We start from the raw sequence: 15,953 nt of genomic DNA, 5'->3' as shown, positions 1-15,953 counted from the left end.
CCCCCACTTTGAACCGCACCCATTCTTTATCCAGGACCAACCAGCCCCACCCAAGGACCTGCGGTGAGGTCCGTTAAAACAGTTTATGGGACACAAGGAGCTCTTTCTGTCGATCCCCCACCAACAACTAAGATAAAGTGTCTGAGGCCAAAAGGAGCCAGGATGTCACACACAGCACCAAGCCAAGCCGTGACAGAAACCCCCAACATTCCTAAGCAGCACCCCAAAAAGCAGAGTGGCATGTAAGGAGGGCACACTGTTACACCCAGGGGGGCTGAGCTCCAGCTCCACGGTTGGGTTTTGAAAAAGCTCCTTGCCCTCCTGAGCTCATGAAAATAGGGCTGGCAGAGACCAGGACCCCCAGTCCACCCTGCAGAGACACCAGGACCCCCAGTCCACCCTGCAGAGACACCAGGACCCCCAGTCCACCCTGCAGGGCCAAACCACTCAGCTTCAGTTATGCAGGGTACCAGGTCCCAGGCTGGCCCTCTGCAAAGGCAGTCAGGTTAGCAGATGGGAGCTGGGGACCAGCGGCCCCTTGTGTTCTGCAGGTCAGAGACACAGCGCTCAGGAACATGCTTACCCTTTGCCCGGTTACTCCAGGGCGAGTGCCAACACAGACCCACCTGAATCCACTCAACTGACCCGGTCCAGGAATCCAGTGTGCAGAACAGAGACTGGCTGTGAACGAGAAGTTACTCAAAGATGCAGACAGCAGGGCACCCAGTTCTGGGAGTCTGAGCTGCCCGGCTTCCTCTGCACCTCTGCATGCTCCAGCGCAGGGAGAGGAGAGGGTGTCTGTGGTCCAGCCCGTTCCAGACTTTGAGCACAGGCTCTGGAACTGAGAGACTCCGGAGAACTGAAGCCAAGTCCTTCTCCCTCCCTTCCCCAACCTCCTACCATCATGGAGGCTTGGCCCACCAACATTCCAGGGCTGGGAGTGCCTAGCAATGATTTCTATTTCCCTTTACCACACAGGATCACTCAGTGTCTCCACCATTGCCCCCACTCCAGCCCCTCCCCCACCACCAAGACTGGCAGGCCAGCACAGTGGTTACCAGCAGCACAAGCTCTCGAGCCAACCTGTTACAACTGGAATGTGAGCTCAGTGTTAGCTGTGTGACCTCAGAGACTACACTTAACCTCTCTGAGCCTCCATTTCTTTTCTCATTTATAAAATGGGGCTAATTATAGCTCTATTCCTCCTAGGATGGTTACAGGAATTAAATCACATAACAGATGAGGGCTCATTTGAATGGCCCAAGAGTTAATAAGCACTAGATAAATGTCAGCTGTGATTATTAGTTACTAATCTAATTATCATGATCAGGAAGCCATTTAATTTAGCAGATCTGACTGGTGAGAGCTTCATGTATTGTCAAATTGGACAGAGATTCACCAGCAAAAGGCCATTAAGAAAAGCAAGAAGGAAACCAGCATTCTTTGTCAGCTTCCTAGAGGAGCAATCATTCCGGTCAGGATTTCACAGTGCCCCCCTCAAAGCAGAGATTCTGACCCCCCAGTCGGCAGATGAGGTCATCAGAGCTCAGAGGGGCCAAGGTGACACACTGCTCTCCAAAGCTAGTCCATCTGTTCAGGGACAAAAACAGGCTTCCAAAGCATCACTTCCCCACGCACGTTCCCACGACCCCATCCCGTAACAGATGGCTGCTCCCACCATCACTCCTCATCCTCTGATGGACCCACTGCAGGGGACGCTGCTAAGGGCTCTTCCAGCCACAGCCCAGCAGGTACGAGAGGACACAGCGTGCAGAGACCCTCCCCAGCACCCCACGCCCAGCGCCTTAGGACCCGCCCTCCATCAGAAAAACTGTCTTCCTGTCCCTCTGTGGTCCTGCAGCATCCTGCTTCCGCCTGATCTCAAAATCACCGGCCATCCTGCAGCTGGGAAAACTGCGACTTAGAAGTAACCCTTCTGGGGTCACATGAAGCCATGGATTCAAACCCAGGCTGTCTGTCTCTGAGCGGAGCCCATGAAACACTTTCAGACTGTCTTCCTCTCCTTCCACCAACTGGAGGAGAGGCAGGCCCTGCTTTCCAGTAACTGCCCCGAGAACACAGCAGGCGGCCAGCCCTTCACACCTGGGAGGCTCCCAAGGCAACCAGCAGACAACAGCAAGACAGTGGTCTGCCTGACCCCGGGCCCTTTAATTTTTAAAAGCCTCAACCAGGTCTCTTGAGAGCCCTTGGTCCATCAGCAAACATGAACCAGCCTCCGATTAAGGGATGTGAAATACAAGGTGGACCCAAAAAGGGTGCTTTGGCCAGAAATGCTCAGGGGCTCCCCAAGGAGATGCAGAATGGCAGGAGCCATCTGGATAAAAAAAGGGCAAAGTGTCCCTGAGCTGAGAGGACAGAGCAATAACTGCCAGGGAAGTCAGAGGGGGCTCTGCAGACCCTGCAGCTGGTTCAAGGTCAAGACGGACGGAAGACAGGGAGAGGGAAACAGGGTCAGAAACCTTCACAGGAGAGGGGGGCCATGCGTCAGCTCCTGCCTCTGCCAACATCCGCAGCTGCCTGGCGGCTGTGACAGTGGCCCCCTGCCCCACTCCAGCCACAGCAAGGAGCCTCCGCACCCGTCCTGACAGGTCCCACCTCAGGGTCGCAGACCATGGGAACATTTAACCTCGAGTCCCGCTGGGCATTACGAACCCAATGTGGAAGGGCAGATGCTGCCAATGCAGGAACAAGGAACGGGGGTCCAGGTCCCAACAGCCGAGTGTCTTCCAAACGGGACGCCCAAAGTGACTGCCCCTGGAGCAGAACTGCGGTTTCTATGGTGGAGTCGCACCACAGCTCGCCTTGATCTAGCACCAGATGAAGAAAGGAAAGGAAGATTCCAAAAAGATGAGGCAGCAGTCACAAAACCGAGACAGAGGAGGCTGCGGAGGAAGAACGGCCGAGGTATAACCCTAAAGGAATTTCCTCCTTAGTCACTGCAAGGCGCGAGACCTCAACGCCAGACCAGGAAGGTCCCAGAGCTGAGCCAGAGGGGCCCTGTGCACAGATCGGGGAGGAAGCTGGTGGGCAAGGAGCACTTTTCCTTTTGGTCAGACAACACCCCCCCCCCCCCCGCTCTGTCCCCTCCCTCAGCCCAGTCGCTCCCTCCTCCCACCGTCCATAAAATCTTGGCTCAGAAAACCCCGAATCCACAATCACCAGGTGACACTTAGAAAACAGGGTCCTTTAAGATGGTGATGACAACATGGAAAAATATGAATATGTCCCATGATCACCGCAGCCCGGGCTTCCTGATCCAATCTGCTCCTGTAAAGCACCGTGTAAAACGCCAGGAGTCCATCCATATCCTCTGAGCTGTTTGGAGTAGGTTCTTCCTTTCCACCCCACGGCCTGCCACGCCCCCTTTCAGTGTCCACCCTGCAGGCCAATAGAGCTGCGGTATAACTTCCTGTCATCCTCCAGAGTGCTGGCCAGCGGCTGGCTATGGCTTCCGGAGACCCCGCAGGAGAACCGGGACTGTAAACAGCAGGTTCCTGGAACTTCCTTCAGGCACAAGAGCCTCCTGCAGGTCAAGGGCTGCTGCGGTCCTTATGGAGCCAGAGGCCCCACACTGAGGGCACTGAACATTGAGACTTCTGGGGTGGGAAACCTGTGCCCAGGAGGCCCAGGGGAGGGTGGGATGCCAGCTGAGTCCTGACCCTCTCTCAGCCTGTCGAACCCTGCCACATGAAGACCATGAGGCATTCACCCCTTGGGGTTGCTGGAAGAATCACTTAGATCCTAGCACACAGCGGGCATGCAGTAAAACCAAAGACTCGCTGGAGATGTAGCTCACTGCCTAGCAGGCATGAGACCTTAGGTTTGATCCCCAGGGATGCAGAAAAAAAAAGGGGGGGGGAATCTAACCAGATGTGGTGGAGTACCTATAATCCCAGTGACTGGGGAGGCTGAGGCAGGACAATCACAAGTTTAAGGCCAACCTGGGCAATTGACTGAGACCCCCATCTCAAAATAAGAAATAAAAAGGGTTGGGGATGTATCTCAGTGGTAAAGCTCCCCTGGATTCAGTCCCCAATACAAAAAAAAAAAAAAAAGTGTGTAGGAAAAACTCACATAAGAACCCAGCTATGGATGCCTGCCTTTCAACATCCCCAGCCGCTATTAAAGTTCAAGATCCTGACATCTGACAGAATTGATCAAAACCAGGCTCAGACATCAGACCACAGACAGGCATCTCTAGTCCCCAGAACAGAGCCCACCCCCTCCAAGGACATCAGAGGTGTCCTTAAAGCCATTTCTCACCCACTCGTCACACCAAAGGGACACAATCTGCTGGGCCTAAGCCAGACTTCCTCCCAATTTGCCCCTCTACCACAATGTTGCTATCTAAACATTTATCATCCTCAGGAAGATGCAGAATGCTGGGGCCATCAAATTCAAAATGCAGCGTCACCTGGACCCCTCACAGCCATCTGGAGGATTTATTTTGGTGCTAAAACTAGAGAGCAGATGAAACCCCAGGAATGCCGTAATTAAGTCTGCAAATGGCAGCCAGAATCCCCCCCCCCCCTTGTCTTGCTTAGGCTCTCCAGATCCCTTCAGATTACCAACAAGGACAAAGGAACCTACAGGAACAAGAAGGTAACCCAGGGAGCCATCAGGCGCTGGTCATGAAAGCAGAGTGGGGGAAGCTGCTCCATCTGGAGGAAGAATGACCCGGGTCTGCATGACAGTCAGCAAGGTCCTGATCCTCTCTCAACAGCTGTAAGGTCCCCTGTGAAGTGGTGGTCAGAACGATAACCAGGCTTCATGGCACTCTTGGTATGTGTTCAGTGCAGTGCTAAATGTATCTCATCTAAACCTCAAAACCTTCCCACCCCGAGGAAAGATTAGAACCTTATGTTACAGAAAGGGAAACATGAGGTCAAGACGAGTCAGACAACTTGCCTGAAGCCACATTCACCAATGGTAGAGCCAGGATTCAAATCAGGTGGGCCCAATTAGATCCCCTGAAACCACTGTACCTGGTTGCATGTGACAGAGAAGACTCCGACTAGGTTGGGTAAATCTACAGTGGGAGACTGGACCTCCATGGGTAACAGAAGCAACCTGGCAGGATTGCGACCGCAATTAAATGAGATGAAGCCATGCGAAATGTCAGGAGACAGCAAATACGTGAACTTAACGGAGCCCAAGGGTCCTCGATGTCTCAGCCCTGCGCTTAACAGGTGCTCAGTGGACACTGGTTGAATGGAGAGATGACCAATGAATGTGCAAACCTTACAGGTGTGTCGGAAGGAATAAAAGGTGTCCAAAAAAAGAACCGTCGGCACTCCAGGACCCCAAAGACAGGCACTAGGGGACAAGTCTCTTCTCCAGGTGGGGCTCCATGGATGTCACCCCGGATACCACACAGGCGATCTGCATCCCTGAAACCAATCAGCCCCCAGCAAAGACAGTGAAGCTCAGCACACCAAAGAGCAGGTGAAAGGGCCCAGGCTGTTGTCATCTGCCAGGGTGATAAAGCAGGAGGAGATGGGCTGGGGATCTAGCTCAGTGGGTAGAGTGCTTGCCTTGAATGCACAAGGTCCTGGGTTCAATCCCTAGTACCATTAAAAAAAAAAAAAAGAGGATAAAGCAGGAGGAGGCGACGTACTTAAGCACCACCCTAGCCCTCTACCTCCCAAAACAGCATGAGTTCCTTAAACCACCTAATGAAGCTGGCCCAGTCCGACCCCTAAACATATGCCCGAGCGCCTGTGTGTGACTCTGGGGAAGGACAGGAAGCCAGGCGCCCATGAGAAGTGCCTGGGTTCTGCAGATACCCGCAAAACAGCATAGGCCCAGAAGGATGGGGCCAGGGAAGGGTTGCGAGGCCTGCTCCCCAGTCCTGGCACACAGGGCCCTGGCTCAGAAGGGCCCCAGCTAGCATTGACGCTGTATAGAAACCTTAGTCATTTTTCAACAAGGGGCCCTGTGTTGATCTGCCTAGTCCCACATACTTGCATAGTGGGACCGTGCGTAGGTAGATCGCATTCTACCTACCCTGGATGAACCAAAAGGGCCACCTCCCTTCCTGGCCTCAGTCTCTCAGCAGTGAAATGGGGGCACACCCCTACCCCAGAACTGCCAAAGCTGGCCAGGCCCTGCGCACCCAGCCCTTGGCCAGTGTGAGCTGCGTCCTCCTACCTGATGAGATCCTAAGCTTGCCACCTGGCGACTGGGGTGCTAATTCAGGAACTGTCTACCAAGGGGGTCTTTTAAGGGGCCAAAAAGACCAGAGATAGACACACACCGTGGAAAGTTGAGAACTGAAATGCCCCCACTTCACACCAAGCCGAGCTGTCAACTCCTGGAGGACAGGACACAGGACCTGGGCTTGAAGTGCCCCCACCCCCATCAAGCCCACGCACAGTCTGAAGGCCGCCAAGTAAATACAGGAGGGCCGCGAGCTGTCCAAAGACGGGAGCCCAGGGTGCCATCTCAGCACAGGTAGGGTGAACCACCACCCTGACGCCTAGGACTGAGGGGCTCCCAGAATATAGGACTTCCACTGCCAAGGCCAGAAAAGTCCTGGGCACCCAACTGTAAGTGTCCCCATGTCTAAGACAGTGCCACGTCTCTTTTCATTTTCCCCTTCAAAAGCAACGATCCAAAGCAAGCAAGCCACATCCCAAGCAGGTGGTGCCGATCCTGGGGGTGGGAACAGGGCATCTAGACAATTCACACTATGCAGAGAAACTGTCCCAAATCTACAGCAGATTCCGGAACACGACAAGGCTTTCTGAAAGACAGTGGCAGGCAGAGGGAGAGAAGCACAGAGCTGGGACGGAGCACCTCAGCGTCCCCAGCACTGGTCACCACACGTCCTGGAAGGATCAACCCCCAGCAGTGCCGGACAGTGGCAGGTGGAGAGACGGAGGGAAAGACACCCGGCCCCAGCAAGCAGCCAACAGTCCGACAAAAAAGGGGGAAGAAGCCCCCAGCCCGCCCCTCACCCTCCACCACTGGAAATAGTCCACTTTCTGGCAGGGCAGGAGGTAAGACAGCCAGCAGGTGACAGGGACACCCACGCCCAGCCAGGGCCACCAAGCTCCTCACAGGCTCACCACAGCCACTCCGAGTCCCAGAGGGGCAGGAAAAGGGCCACACTTGGCTCACCTGCCTGACATGAGTCCAACCCAATGTGGCCCATGGATGACAGCCCCAGTCTGGTCCCCAACATCATAACAGGGTGCTTCACTGCCCAGCTCTAGCCTGCAAACGCCTTGTCCCTGAAGATGCCATGAGCCACCGTCAGAGGATGTGTCCTGAGACAGTGTCAGCCGACAATTCTGCCTCTGATCCCTCCCCAGTGCTCCCGGCTGAATACTTCACGGGGGTCTTCACGTCAGAATAACAAAATGTTTTCTCCTTGTCTTTTAGGGTAACTAGGTCACCCTTCAACTTCTCATAGCCCCTCACTCCGCCCCTCCCAGGCGCAGCTGAGAACCATTTTCAGACTCCAGCAAACATGCTTTTCTTCTCCCAAAACGTCCTGCCCAGCGCAGCTCAGGTTAGCCTGTAGGCAGCCTGTAGGGAAGAGGCCCAACACACCCACCCTCCTGAGACTTCCAGGGGTCAAGGTCAGGGTCTGGCTTCAGAGTGTGAGACTGCTTCCTGCAGTGATTACAGACCTTCCGTTGCCTCCAAACTCACTGGGGGGTGACCAGGGAGGTCAGAGACCCCACTGCACTGGCTCCCGCCATTAACTCTGGAATTCCACAGGCCGTGTTTTCTCAAGCTTTCTTACACTGAAGACTCAGGAGGAGGGGGCTGTGATTCTCACCCCCACATGCCTTCAAGGAGAAAGCCAGGAGATAGCTCCCACGGTGAGGCCAGCAGCCTCCTGGGCCCCTGGAGAAGGAGCTAGCACTTACAGAGCAAATGCTGGTTGGCCAGTGCTGGGTATGAACTAGAGATCTGAAGGTGTCACATCTACAGATGAACCAAATGAAGGTCAGAGAGGTGAAGGAACTTAGTAAGGTCTCGCAGCTATAAAACAGCCAAGTTCCAAATCCTGAGTGATTTGGCTCTATCCTCCAATAGTTACAGGTGGATGTCCAAGAGGGCAAGGACCTCTTTGACACAGCCACTCCAAGGGCAGGTTGCTAAATGACCATGCCTGATCCCAGGTCTGTAGGACCCAAATCCCAAATGACCACTGAGACCAGAGTGTAATTCTGGAAGGAGACAGTTCACCCAGCACTGAAAACAGTTCCCCATAGCATCACTGAGATCACCCCTTGCCATTGTTGCACCTCCTGCTAAAATGCAATGCCTGTAGATTTTATTATCTGTCAATGTCAGAGCGTAGGACACCCTCAATAAACGTGTGCTCAGTGAACGAGCCATGGGAAGGCCTTCTGCTAAATTTCCTATAAAACCTCGAGAAAGCGCTGCCAATAAGCTGCTTGATAAGTCTCAGGTAAATTCACATCTTGCAATAAACTTTTTTTTTCAATGTTTATGATCCAGAAGAACTTCCTGTCTCTCAAAAGCAAACAGGCTCCTTCCTTTAGACCAAAGACAACCTACAGCTTACCGAGGCCACAACCACTAACTTACATATTACCTAGATTCTGAAAGCCGAAGACATTTACTCCCCAGCCCCATAGGAATTGTTTGCCAATCCTTAATTTAGACATAAATATCACCTACTCAGCACATGCCAACCAGCAAGTTCAGAGATAAAAACTTAACATTAAATTTTAGTGCCTCAATCATCTTCACTATTTTTTGTTTCTCTGTGCCTGTCTGTTTTGATCTTCTAATTGCACTTTAGCTTTTTACTTAAAAATAGCTAATATTCTTCAGTGCGAATTATATGACAGACACTGAATTGAGTCCTTGAACGTATACCCTTCTCTAACTCTCACAATAAACTCATGGCAGAGGTAAAATTATCCTCTATGTATTAAGGAGAAATGAATGAAAGAAAAGTAATGACAATGTCATCCACTGACTGCATAGGGGTGATATTTACTGTCATAATTCAACCTCAGAGAACATGACAGAGGTTGATGGGGAAATATGGGTGCTTGATAATTATGTAGACTAGGCAGGGCCAAGATCAGTAGCTGCAGCCAACAGAATTATGGGATTATAAAGCACTAATGCTCTGGGATTCTTGTGGTCCTTAATTTAGCTTTAGACCAAGGGGTACAGTCACTTCTCACAAATCTTCCAGAATCACAATGAACTAAAGTCTCAGCTGACCTGAGCAGGATATAGAGTTACCCATGTCACAGACTCACAGACCCTGCCCCCATGACATGGCAGGGGTCACTTGGCCAACAGAGCAAAATCTGATCAAGGACCTGGGCTTCAAATTGAGTCCTCTTCAGGAAAGCGAAGGCCACTTTTGTTACGTAGCATTTTTACAAAGATGAAGATATTCTTTCTTAAATATCTTCATCCTAAGCAGTAATATCTGCAAAATCAAAGGCATTTGTGGGATTTTTTCCTGAACTTCTCAAAATAATATAAAACAATTATTTTGTTTCACAGAAGCTTGCCTGTCCACTAAAAGCACCTTCACACCTCATCAGCGCACCAAGAAACTCTGGCCAAGCAGGGGCAGAAGGCTGACGTGTCCATGTGCACGCACAGCTTCTGAGCTCTCTGGGGACAACCGTGACAGCTTTGGATGTCTCTGAACCTGGGTTTCTTCAAATGTAAGCAGAAGGGTCTCATCCACCTCACCAGATTGGGAGGTAAGCAGGCTCCTTCCAGGTGTTCATACAGCAGCTCTGAAGCAGCCCTAAGCTGGTCACTGAAACCCCAGAGGAGTGGACGCTGTGGGAAAACAGGAGGGCACTGAGCCATGTCTGACAACAGCAGCTGAGGGGTCCACATGGGCAGGAGGGCAGCCCCAAGGACTAGAGCATGGGCTGTCAATCACCATGGGGACCCACTGAGGGAAAAGCACAGTCTGAGACACCCGGGCTCAGCAAGACAGACATCCTGTCAAGCAGCTCGGATGGGACCGGCCAGCAAGCTCGTGGGCTCCGAGCAGAGATGCGAACTGCGCAAGTGTGAGTGGAGAATCGCGGGAGCTGCTTTGGGCACAGGCAGCATCAACACCAGACCCAGCAGCCATGGGAGCAGCAGCTGCAGGACCTGCCATCTAACTGGTGAGTCCTGCGGCCACTAAACGTGGTGCTGTCCTGATGGCCATGTCTGGTTTCCCCATGTCACAGCTGTCACCCAACGTAAGTGTGACAATGCCCCTTTGACAACCCCCAGGGTCCCAGCTTAGAAGAGAAACTAGTCAGTTCCCTTCCAGTGAGGGTACTAAGGCTTAGAGAAGAGAGGTCATCTCTCCAAGGTCACAGCCACAGGGTGGGATGGGAGGCCCTCCAACAAGCAATAAGAGGTTGTGCCTCTCGGGTCCAGGTCCCATGGCTTTGTAGGCAGACAGAACTGTGTTCAAATGCTTCCTGTTGTCCCTGGGGACACTCTCTGGCCTTGACTCTGTGTGCCCAGTGACTCCAGCAGTAAACAGATCACAAAGACAGCACCTACCCAGCAGCTCTGTTTTGAGGTCTGCATGGGACCATGTTTGCCATGACCCCTGCACAGATCCTGGCTTAACAAATGGGGACTTGCTGCCAGACTCACGTCCACAGGGAGCAGCCTCCTCACAGACACTGGGGGAGTCTTGTCTGTGACCGTTGTGTGTCTTCTGGTCCCCGAGCCCACACTCACCCGACCATGGGGAGCAGGCGATAACCCAGACCACCACGGTGGTGTTGTTCTAGGAAGTAACTGATAAAAGGAGAAAAACAGAGCCATGGGCCATGTGATAAGCAAGGCACAGCGACCACAGGGCCGCCATGGAAGGGTTGGGGAGAGAAGGCCCGGGAAGGCAGAAAGCAGGAGAGGGTCCATGAGGCACCTCCACTCCCACGCTCACCTTCCTGGCAGAGATCCTCCCATCCAGGATAGCTCTGCTCACCACTGCTGACCCAACGGAATCTCCCAGCCCTGAAAGTCTCCCCAGATCCTCAGCGGCCCCCTCCCTGGCCAGCCACAGCAGCACAACACCCATCACCCTGGGTGGTAAGCCCCGTTGTCCCCAAGGGCACGTCCTACACCCTGACTCTGATATCTCCTGGGGACCAGCACTAGTCCATGCCTCCTGAGGGACAAGAAAGACCCCCAGTTCTAAGGACCCAGCAAGCATTCCACAGCAGGAAGTGCTGGCTCCACACACTCTTCTGGAGAAGTCCTTGCCCTTCAGCTGGAGTGGCCTAGTTTGGATAAAACACCAGGGAGTTCTTGGTCTCCTGCTGTGCCTTCTCCTGAAAAAATACCCTTGAGCAAGGAGCCGAACAGCCTCAAGGTTCCCGACCACAAGGTAGGCTCCCAGTCAGCTCGCCTGGTTGGACTGTTGGGCTAAACTATGCAGATGCTCCAAAGGAGGATGTCCTTCCCTCAGTCCTTCTCAGGAAAGCTGAAAGCAAACCGCAGCAGGGCCGCCATCTTGCTAATGCAACGGTCTCCTATGTCCCAGATGGAGCCAGAGCCCGGTTCCTTGCCTCAGAGAGCACTAGCTGTATGTGTCGAATCCAGTCACTTGCACAGATGCTGTGCATCCAGGAGCCGTGGGTGGGAGCAGCGTGTGAGAGCCAGAGGACTCTACCACACGAGGAGGTGAGGACAGCCTGTCTGGGAAGGTCCACTGGCAGGACGCAACCAGGAAGCCTACCACTACCAGACCCCAAGCCTTACCCAAGTGCCTTCTGGGTAGTCAAATCCCTGGTGGTCCCAGGTGACCTGAGTGCTTATGGGAACTGCCACTGTCCTTCAGGAAGCCCAGCACTAAGGCCAACACATATTGGAGCTACCAACTTCCTAAGCCACCAACAGACCTGAGAGGCCAATCCTGCCTATCAGCTGCAGAAGCACAGTAGGCCTATGCTGGCCAGTACAGCTGTCCACTCCCTCCAGCTGGCATGAGGCTCTCTTCCCTTGCCTACCAATGACCTGCCACTTGACCTACTCACAGGTTCCAGGGACTGTGACCTGTCATCAGCTGTCCATGCCAACCGGTAGTGCCCAGTTCAAAGTCTAACACTGCCTACCTGGCTCTGCTCAGAGTGACCTTCAAGGACCAAGTGACACCTACCATCTCCAAGCCTCAGCACTGTCCAGACCCTGTCCAGAGGGTCCAACATGTCCCTGACACCAGTGTCTATTTTGTGATCCTCAACACTGACTCTGTCAAGCAGGATGATCTTTCGCCCCTACTGAAGAGAACAGGGAAAGGAACCCAGCAGCCACTTGTCCCGAATTACATAGGATGCACATGTTGGAGGCTGACACTCAGGACAGGCGCCTGCGGACATCCGACTCTCTCAGCATCAGCCACGTGGACTTACGTTGTTTCCAGGTGTCTGCGTGGAGCTAGACAACCATCCCCCCAGGCACATCTTCCCCACTGAACCTCAGGTGTCCTAATTCACTAACCATCATGTCTTCCTTCATCCTTTCTACAGAATTTAGGACGGTGTGACAGGCGTGTGACGATGTTTTAAAGACACGGACATGCTCCAAAGACCCTGGCCTTCAAGGCACGTACACCCCGGAAGACTTCGATACAAGAACCAGGAAGATCAGTGAAGGGTGACAGGCAGGACAGCACACGTCAGCACAAGGCACAGGGGCAGCTCTCAGGAAGGACCTTTCAATTTGCATCTGTCTGTCCCAGGCTCCCAGCACCATGCCAGACTCATAGATGATGAGCTCATGAAATACCAGCTCCTTCTGAGGACCAGGCACATCAGAGCTAGGACAGCCACCACTAGCTAGGACAGCCGCGCCTAAAGCCCCAAGCGCACTGGACAGAATATTCAAGAGATGCTTCACAGGGAGGAGATGGGGACTTACGTTTCAGAGGGAGCCAGAGGGAGCTGGCAGCTGAGGTCCTCTGTGCATCCCCTGAAGGCATTCAGGCTGGAAGAAACCACGGAGCCCTCCGCCGGGGTCTTCCTTAAAATCCCTTGTACCATCCTAAAATGTGCCAGGTGTGTGTAATTCCAGGGCGAGCTTCCACCAGTGGTCTCCTTATTCCCCAGGAGACTGGACATCCCTGTAAATCCATCAGGCTCAGGAAAGATCTAGAATGAGGCTCCTTGCAACTGGCAGCACAGCTGTGTTGAGCAGCATGTTTTTAACCTCCTTCTGGTCCGAAGATCAGGCCTGGGACAGGAGAAAGGAACAACAATCTTGTCACACTCACCGATCCAGAACAGCAGTCGGCCACCCCTCCCTCCTCATGATTGACCCTGACATTCTCAGAGAGGAACTCACAAAAAAACAACTTCCCATAACTCTGGCACCCAAGCCCAGGGAGGTCAGGAGTACCTGGGGCTGGTGGTTGAGTGTCGCTTCCCAAAATGCACCGAGGACCCCCTCCAATAGGGGCCTTCCAACTGCTGGGGGGTCCTCAGAATTGCCCTGGGAGGAGGGTGGAGCTGAGGTGCATCTATTTTGCATAAAAGCAGAGAGAGTTAGGTGTCTGGCTTAGAGCCACAGCAAAGCCAGGCCTGGCACCAGGCCTGGGCTCCCTGCAGGGCTGCAAGGTCCCAGCAGTGAGCTGAGAGGCTGAGGGTCAGCTGGTGGGAAGTAGTTGTTTTGTTTCTCTTGAAAGACAACCACAAAACCCTGGCGTGGCTCCAGACCTTGTCCTGCACTGTGAGCTTCTTCAGGGCAGGGCCTGAGGCCTGTTCCTTTCTTGCTCATTCACTCAGCAATCCTGCAGCACCTGTGAGGTTCCAAGTACTGTTCCAGCTCTAGGTGAGGCCTTGGTATCTTTACACCACCATCCTCAAACTACCCCACAGACAGAAAAAGGGGGTCCACAATGCCCAGACCCAAGGCTCAGCATTCCCCAGCCACCAAGGAAGCACTCACTGCCCCTCACAGAGCATCTATTAGCCACCCTGCAAGAAGATCTGGCCCCCACATCCTGTAAGATCCCCTCAACTCCTGACCCAGGTTCCCAGATGAATCTTGGAGCACAAGGACTATTTCACACTGGTAAGAGGGGGCCTGACTCTGGAGCCAGACTGCCTCCCAGGTCTGAGCTCTGATCCACGGATCCGAGGTGTCTGGAGGGCTGCCACCCCCGAGAGGCTACAGCCCAAACTCACTTCCAGGCATTTCACATGTAACGAATCCTCTTTTCATCTTAGAACCACAGCAGCTATGCGCTATAGATCATTATTTTTCAGTTTTTGAGATGAGAAATTTGAAGCCCAGAAGTTAAGCAGCTTCCCCAAGGTCACACAGGTTAGAAGCCAGGCGTCTGCTCAAAGGTCCATGAACCTGACCATGACTCCACCTCAATCAACAGCCACCACAGCCACCAAAACAAATCTTCATAGACTTAGCAGTTTAGAACAGCCCCGCTGTGTTCTCTTTCAGTTCTGGAGGTCAGCCGTCTGGCATGGGTCTCAACTGAGCAAAAACCCAGGCAGAACAGGGCGCTGTTCCTTTCTGGGGCTCTGAGCGGATCTGTACCCTCGCTTTTTCTAGTTCCCAGAGGTTGCAGGTATGTCTGGGCTCACAGCTTCCGTCTACATCTGCAAATCCAGCCCCGGTCCCTCTCTGCCCCTGCTCTGCTGTCAGGCTCTTTTCCCGCCTCCCTCTTCCACATTTCAGGACCCATGTGACTCTGCTGGGCTCACTCAGATGATCCAAGATAACCCCTCTGTCTCAAGGTCCCCAGCCTTGATGGCATCGGCAAAGTCCTTTTTGCCATGTAACTGTAATGTACTTACAGATTCAAGAGATTAGGGCATCTGGGGGGCCGTTTCTCTGCCTCCCACAGCACCTGCACCAGAAGGGCATTCATCCCGTTTTTAAGCATCCTTGAAAGATGAAAAGCCGCCCATTCTCCAAATGGAAATCAAGCCAGCTACCTCCAGATCCACCTGACCTGACCCCGCACCACCACACACACTTGCTCAGTCACTAAAGCAAGCACCAAGGAAACAGCAAGGTAGGTTCTCTTCCACACACCCACCACCCCTCACAACACCTGGGTACCCTGATATCCTCACCTGTGCAGGTGAAAACAGCACCTACCACACAGGGTTACACCAGGGTTGTGGTCTCCTCAGGGTCAGCAGTGACCACCAGTTAACGAGGACATTCTAGGAGATGCAAAGGACTAGGTGCTCAGCACGCGTTATTTTATTCATGTCAACTGCTACGGCGTGTGGAGGCCCGTGTGTTCACCCACGGTACAGACCACACTCCCAAGCCTCAGGCTTGAAGAGGCAGAGTCGGGTTCTGCATCCTAGTTGGCTCTGACTCCTAAGTGTGTTTTCTCCATTCTGAGCTATACCCTCTCTTATTAAATGAGGCACCGTTTCTAGAAAGTTCTGCATTTGGCAGTGCTCAAGTAACTCCTGTTGGACAAGCGCTCCTGTGGATAATAACTATAAACCCTGCACAAAATATTTTTTTGCAAAAAAAAAAAAAAGAAAAGAAAACCAGGAGGAGAGAGAGAGAGAGACGAAATAAAGAGATAGGCAGAGATCAGAGACAGGAGGGAAGAAAAGTGAGGGAGGGAGGAGAGATGGGAGGGCAGGAACACAAAGAAACCTCACTAAAGGCACCAGAATGACCAAATGCAGCAGGAGGCCCACTCTATGGATCAGCACTTCCTTGATGTCCTCCTTTTGGTCATTTTTAGCCTGAGGTCAGGCCCAGGTCAGTACATACTGGGAGCTAAAACTTAAGTTTTGCTGAATTTAAGAATCAGGACAGAGAGCGAGAGATCAAGATTTTTTTTCATTTTCACAATAGCTGAAAATGAGAGGTGAAATCCTAGAAAAGAAAAATCCAGAAAAGGATAGCCCCAATTAAGAGTGTATAAATGTTCCCAGTACCACTGAGTGACCCCTGAGCCCAAAGAA

General features: G+C 52.9%; 1 protein-coding gene across 34 annotated transcripts in view; it reads right to left on the bottom strand.

Moving 5' to 3' along the window:
- Positions 1 to 15,953, bottom strand: part of LOC107142918 (COPII coat assembly protein SEC16-like) — a 392,435-nt gene that overhangs the window by 319,282 nt on the left and 57,200 nt on the right. For 29 of the 34 annotated variants that reach the window (XR_007347227.1, XR_007347223.1, XR_007347233.1 and 26 more), the window contains one exon: positions 12,916 to 13,227. The exons of 4 other annotated variants lie outside the window; for them this stretch is intronic. The gene's annotated coding sequence lies outside the window, so the exon portion shown is untranslated. Of the gene's footprint in view, positions 1 to 12,915; positions 13,228 to 13,392; positions 13,967 to 15,953 lie in introns of those variants that run through there. One more of the 34 variants, XR_007347218.1, reaches the window with a different exon arrangement.

Source organism: Marmota marmota, unplaced genomic scaffold, assembly GCF_001458135.2.
Source record: "Marmota marmota marmota unplaced genomic scaffold, marMar, whole genome shotgun sequence".
In the NCBI taxonomy this organism is placed as follows: domain Eukaryota; kingdom Metazoa; phylum Chordata; class Mammalia; order Rodentia; family Sciuridae; genus Marmota; species Marmota marmota.
The sequence above is the reverse complement of the archived record's forward strand: the minus strand, read 5'-3'. Positions and strand labels throughout refer to the sequence as shown.